The following is a 6,133-nucleotide window of genomic DNA, read 5'->3' on the forward strand; positions in this document are numbered from 1 at the left end:
TGGCACTCGATGGCGGTGCCCACACCAAAAAACGAGTGTTGTGGTGGTGGCCGGGCACGGGGCACCATGGGATCGGGATGCTCCATGGGGCTTGGATGCTCCACAGGGTGCGGAGCTGGGCTGCTCCATGGAGCCGGGATGCTCCACGGTGCCAGGCCACTGCGTTCCTGCATGGAAGCGCCCGGCCACTGCGTGGTCCTCGGGAAGCACCCGGATGCTCCCTCAGCATCGCTCACACTACAGGTTCTGGGGGGCATCGCAAAGATGCAGTCGCAGAGAGACAAGAAGCTTTTCCGTGGCTTTTACCGTGGCTGCGACGCCTGGCGACGGGGTTGCGGGAGCCGATGCTCACTTGCGCTGGACGCTCCCGCGCTCGGCGTGCTGCCCCGCTGCCCGAGCAGCTCGCGCTCAGCCCGGCTGCCTGGAAGCAAACAGTTACCAGCCTTGCCGCTGCTTTCTGGCAAGTTGCTTTGGCTGTCCTTTAAAAGTCACAAGGTGGAAGCAGCAGAACCGGCTGCTCCCGAGAAGACGCTCGGCTTGAAGAACGAGGCACGAAAAGCGTGTTTGCCTTCACCCAAGCTGCCCCCAGATGTTCTGGTTGCACGTTGCCCTCTATAACTCACACACAAATGACAAAGTGGATCGAAAAGGGACTTGCAGATCCACATGGGAGCCTGCAGAGCCTTTTCTGCCCCCCCCCCCCCAAAACCATGTGTAACAGTACATAGGTATCACACACACACGCTGCTGTGGGTATTAAAAAGCCTAAATCTGATTAAAGACTCTCTATCCCCAACCAACGGCCAATTCCATAGCGCAGCTCACCCGGGAGGCCGAACGCGCTTCATCCCAACGGCTAATTAAAGCCATTAGTGTATTCCTTGTCTGTCTGATAAGATCAAAGCATTCCAAGAGCCGGCCATTACCTTATTTTCGGGACAATTATAGCACACAGAGCATCGCTTTAGCCTGCCTCCAGCTGCACGCGTTTACGGCTGTCCGTCATCGGGGAAGCTGCACCGCTGGACACCGCAGCAAGCCGGGGCTGGAGTGCGGCATGTGCCTGCCCGGGCTGCGGCTTCGCCCCCAGCTGCAAATCCTCGCCGGCGGGAGCCTCGCGGACCATGCTGGGCGCGGGGAGGGTGCAAAGGCAGCTAAGAGTTAGCGCTGTGCAGGGGGTCATGAAGAGCCCCGCGGGGCGCCAAGAGCAGCGCAGCAGGACGCCCGCTATCGTGGCGATGCAGCCGCCCGGGTCTCGCCCGGCTGCCTGTAGGGATGCCGCTTGCATTATCATCACCCTGAAGCGGCCAAAGACAGAATTGCATTTATTCTGCAATGGTGATAAAATGTGCAGATCTCCACCGCGACCCCGTTCCCCGCTGCTGCACTGCTGCAAGGAGCAGGCGGGAGCTGCGCGGGCGCAACGGCACCAGGATGCCCGCGTTGGCCCTGGGGCCAGGCAGGAGCCGAGCGCCGCGCGGGGCTGCCTCCCCCTCGCGTAAACACATCCCCGGCGGCTCGCGGCCCCCGCGGGAGCGGAGCTGCAAATTTTCATCTCTCAGCTAATCAACTCGGCCGCTAGTCCAAACTTGTCAGCGGCTTTATCCCGGCCCCGTCCAGCCCGCGAGTGACGGGAGACGTTCCCAGCCCTCCCCGAGACGCGTCCGGCCGCTGCAAAAACAAACACGTGCCTGCGGTGCCCCCTCCCCGCCGAGCCCCTGACCCCGGTGCCACCGCCAGCCCGCGCACCGTCCGCGCCGGGACGGCCCGCGTGGCAGCTAGCGGAGGGCAGTGCTCGCTGCGAGGATGGCAGCGCCCCGGCGATCGCCGCGTCTCCCCACGGCCGGGTGACAGAAGATGAATCACCTGGGGGCCCGCGAGGCTGCTGCGGACGAGAGGCAGCTGTGGCTGAGCAGCACCCGGGGCCCGTGCCTGTCCTGCCGTGCATTTTCCCACCGTGCACATTCCCCCCGTGCCCGTCCCACCGTGCGTGTTCCCCCTCCCATGCACACTCCCCCTGTGCCCATCCCGCCGGGGCTGGGTCACCCTGGGGAACCTTCCTGCTCCCGCAGCCCACTGCAACACCATCCTGGAAAATCACCTCTAGCACCTGGCCCCGAGCAGGGAGGCAGCAGCAGCCCCTGGAAAAAGACACTCATAGAGGAAAAGCTCCGGGATCTTTGTGCTTTTCCTGGGTCTTGGCGCTGAAGGCCCCAAGTAACGTTTGCAATAAGCCCGGCGGAGGTGGCTGGGATGTTGCTGAGGGCTGGCAGCGTGGCAGGCTGGCAGCACAGCGCTGGGCACAGTCTGGGGCGCACGGGCCAGCACCCGGCTCCTTCCCCAGCCCGACATCTGCGCCGCTTCTTGGATTCTTCGTGGGCAGCACACGGAGCTGCACGATTAACGTGCAAACAGAGCAGATCCCCCACCTGCTTTCGAAGCAGAACGAGAAGCGCCACAGGCAGCGCTTGGGCTGGCGCCCGTCCCGGTGGGCTGAACCGGCCCCTCTCCCCATCTTTCGGCCAGAGCCAGGAGAAGATGCTCTGTCCTCACCCCAAAAGAGGTTCCCTGTTCCTGGGACCTTTAACCCCCAACGCGGCTGGTCCGATGCTCTGGAGTGGGACGGATGGGATACTGTGCATGGATGTTGCCTATGGACCCTGCAACCCTATGGACCCCAGTGCAATCTCACAGTTTCCCCCAAGGAACAACCTTCGGGAAGCCAGCGTTTCTCTGGGAAGATTGTGGGACACCAAACTGCCTCCTAGTTAAAGCTCCAGCCGGGGACAAAGCAGGGAGCCAGCTCTTGCCGAGAGATGTTGGGAATAGCTGCTGTGTCAGGACAGTTGTGCACTTCCTACCCAGCGATAAATCCACCTCCGCCGTAGCTGGGGTCTCCATCACGCTCCGCCTTGTCCGGCAGCGCTGGATGCCCCGCAACTGTGCAAGGTAGGCGGCTGCTTCGGCCTCCCCAATACAGCACAGCGAGCATCAGCACACGGATTCGAGACGACGGGAAGAGGGAAAGGGCTGGGAAATCCTGGCCTCTGCTGGCGGCTGCCACAACGCTCATGCTGAAGGCGCGTTCGCCGGGGAGGACGTCCATGCGCGGGTGAGGACAGTGTGCAGAAGCTCACCCCAGCGCCTGGGGCAGGCTCGGAATCGAGAAGGAGCAAGCTGGAGAGGGGCAGGAGAAGGGAAGCAAGATGCACGGAGAGCCTGGCCTGCAGCAGCCACCCTTCCCCAGCTTCCCTCTTGCGGCACGCGAGGCCGCGGGGACGGACAGCAGGGCACCGCGTTCTCCTAACTCTCATTGCACTTCGGCTTTTAACGAGACCCAGGAGGTGTCCCGCTAGGGGACAACTGCCACCGTAGGCAAGCAGTGCGGAGGTGGCACATCCCTCTCCTGCTCGCCTGCCGGCCGAAGCGGAGAGTGGTGGGAGGCTGGTGTCGCACACGTCCACCAGCCAACCCCACCATGCCTTTCCCCCCCTCTGTCCTGACTAGTGGGGGAGCTCCTGTCCATAAAGCAGCGACACTGCTTGCATCTGCTAAATCATCTGGGATTCAGCTGTGCTCAAAGCAAATCAACCGCTAGGGCCGAGATGGACACGCTCACGCACGCAGAACGGGGCAGCAGCGCATGGTTTTGTGCTGACACGAACCCGGGGTATTTGCAGGACTGCCCCGTTGCACAGGACTGCAAGCCAAGGCCAGCTTCTCTGTGCGACCCGCTGGGACCGCAGCCCAGGGACACTTTCCTCCCCGAAACAGAGGTGGGCTTTGAGGCACGTCGCTGCTGGATTGCGATAAGAGGAGGAAGGCAGCTCCCACTTGCCTACTGCTTTGGGGGTTGCTGCTCGGAGCCCGCAGCACCACGCGCTGCCGCTCTCTGCCCAAGGCCGGTGCTCTGGCTGTCTCCATCCCCAGCATCGTCCCATGCTTCCCGGACACCTCATAGCTCAGGAGACCTGGGAGCAATCCTTACACAGCTGCATCCTATGCAAGCAGGGAGAGTATTTAAGTAACTCTGTTCTCTTCTGTATTTACTAGAGTTAAGCTAACGTCAACTTACCAAAATAACCCAAATCTGTAGTTACAAGAGGGAAGACAAACACAGCCTAATTTCAAGTGAAAAAGGAAAGCATCTCCGTTTGATGAAGACGTATGCTCTGTTCCTTCAAAGGAAAATTCCACAACTCCATGTGAACAGTGCTGCTGCTTGCTCACGCTGTTCCCAGACATGACATGCATCTTCTCACCACAAGATGGTATATGTGAGTCATTTTTCCCTTCAGCTCCTGCTACAAATCTTATCTCTATGCAGCAGAAAGGGGGGGAGAAAATATCTGGAATTGTCTGCAATTACATGCAATAAATCCTGCATTTTCCCAATAACCAGCCTCAGACTAGGTGACTTCAGGCAGGGCCAGGAGATGGGGAGTCCCTATGATTTAGGGGACATTGACAGAAGAGAAATACAGAGCCATGTTTTTTGCTGAGTATCTTTAAAAGCTCAACTTAACGACACCAAGGAAACAAGGCCTCTGCTCATCCCCGGAGCAGGGAGGGGGGCCTGGGATCAGAGGATGCAACAACGGTGCTTCTGACACCCGGACAGCAGGACCCCTCCGCACCTCGCGCCAGGCTGGCGAGCCGGCACGCTACCCAGCAGCATGCTCGCTGGTGATGGCAAAAACCCCTTTTGCTCTTGCTCTGTGCACACGAGAGCACTGAACGCCCATCTCCCTTCTCGGCACGGGCATGCGCTCCCGTCAGCGCCGGAGAGCCAGGCGGCGCAGCACGGCGCTCGCGACGAGGAGCTGCACGGGGATGAATAGACGCCTTGTGCTCGGGGACTGACTCACTGGCTCCCGCGCGGAAAATGGCTGCAAGCAGGAACACGGGGCTGGGTTTGCATCAGGGCAGCGACACAAGAAACGGGGTTAAACCTCACCCGCAGCTGGAGTGCAGCTTAATGCCCTTATTCATTGTGCACAGCACGACATATTGCAAAGCAAGAGAAAGGCCCGGCCCGTTCTGCTGCGTACAAAGGGGTTGCAGGCATTCCAGGCGCGGGCAAGGACGCCGCCTAAACCCCTCCTCACCTCCGCTGCTATAAAAAGCGAGCAGGGCTGTGGCTGAGGCGCTCATGTACTAGCCCAAATTCCTGCCTGGGCAGGGCACATAAGCATTAGTGGAAAATATAGTTACAGGAAGGAAGCAGTGCTTGTTCAGTGGCTACTACTTTTAACTGCACTGAAGCAGGTACCACCGCTCTCGGGCACTCCCGAGAAATTGCATCAAGCCCGAAGAGACAAACACAGCTTCTTCCCAGGTTGTTGCAAAACCTGTTCAGCTGTGAACAGATGTAAAGATAAGAAAATCAGGTCACTATTGAGGTATATATCAAGGAGACAAGGCAGCTGTGGACTTCCCAGTGGCGGGGTGGCACCAGGAACATGTAAGCCGGCAGCTCCTGGGGAAGCAGCTTTTTCGCTGTAATGGGCATGGTGGATGCTTGGCAAAGGGGAGTTTCTCCATTGCGAGTGCCTTTACTGCATTGTCCAGCAATCTCAAATGTGGCCTGTGACATAATTTAGCATTGCTCCTCCATGACTGAGGAGTGCTGAAGCTGCCAAGGGAGTTCACACGAGGAAAACTTGAGTTTTCTGCACGAAAACCTGGCAGGCCACTTGCACGCTCTGCAAAAACCTCGTGTTAACATCACAAATTGCCAATACTGCAACGCTCCCGCAATGAGGTACTCTAGGAAAATTGTTCTACTTAAAAATGCTCCAAAGCAAAAGCTGTCAGGGCTTTGCTGTGCTGTGTCACCTGAAGCACACTATTTGCAGCAAAGAACCTCCTAGTACAACGTAGCCATGAATTTCAGGTAGCAGCAGACTGACTAGCAATACTGCCCAGACTGCCATCAGCAATAACTGATCACTGTACATTGTACTCAAAAATCCAGGTTTCTTCCAAAACTTGAAGGCATAAGTTAAAGCTCCAGTTTCTACATTAACACACAAGCACTGCTATTGATAGTTAGACTATTATCCGCTGGGTGGCCTCTGTGCACACACATTGTCCAGAAGTCAAAATTCCAAGCATGTTCTTAAGCAATTTG

Source organism: Apteryx rowi, unplaced genomic scaffold, assembly GCF_003343035.1.
Source record: "Apteryx rowi isolate R43461 unplaced genomic scaffold, aptRow1 scaffold_45, whole genome shotgun sequence".
Lineage (NCBI taxonomy): Eukaryota > Metazoa > Chordata > Aves > Apterygiformes > Apterygidae > Apteryx > Apteryx rowi.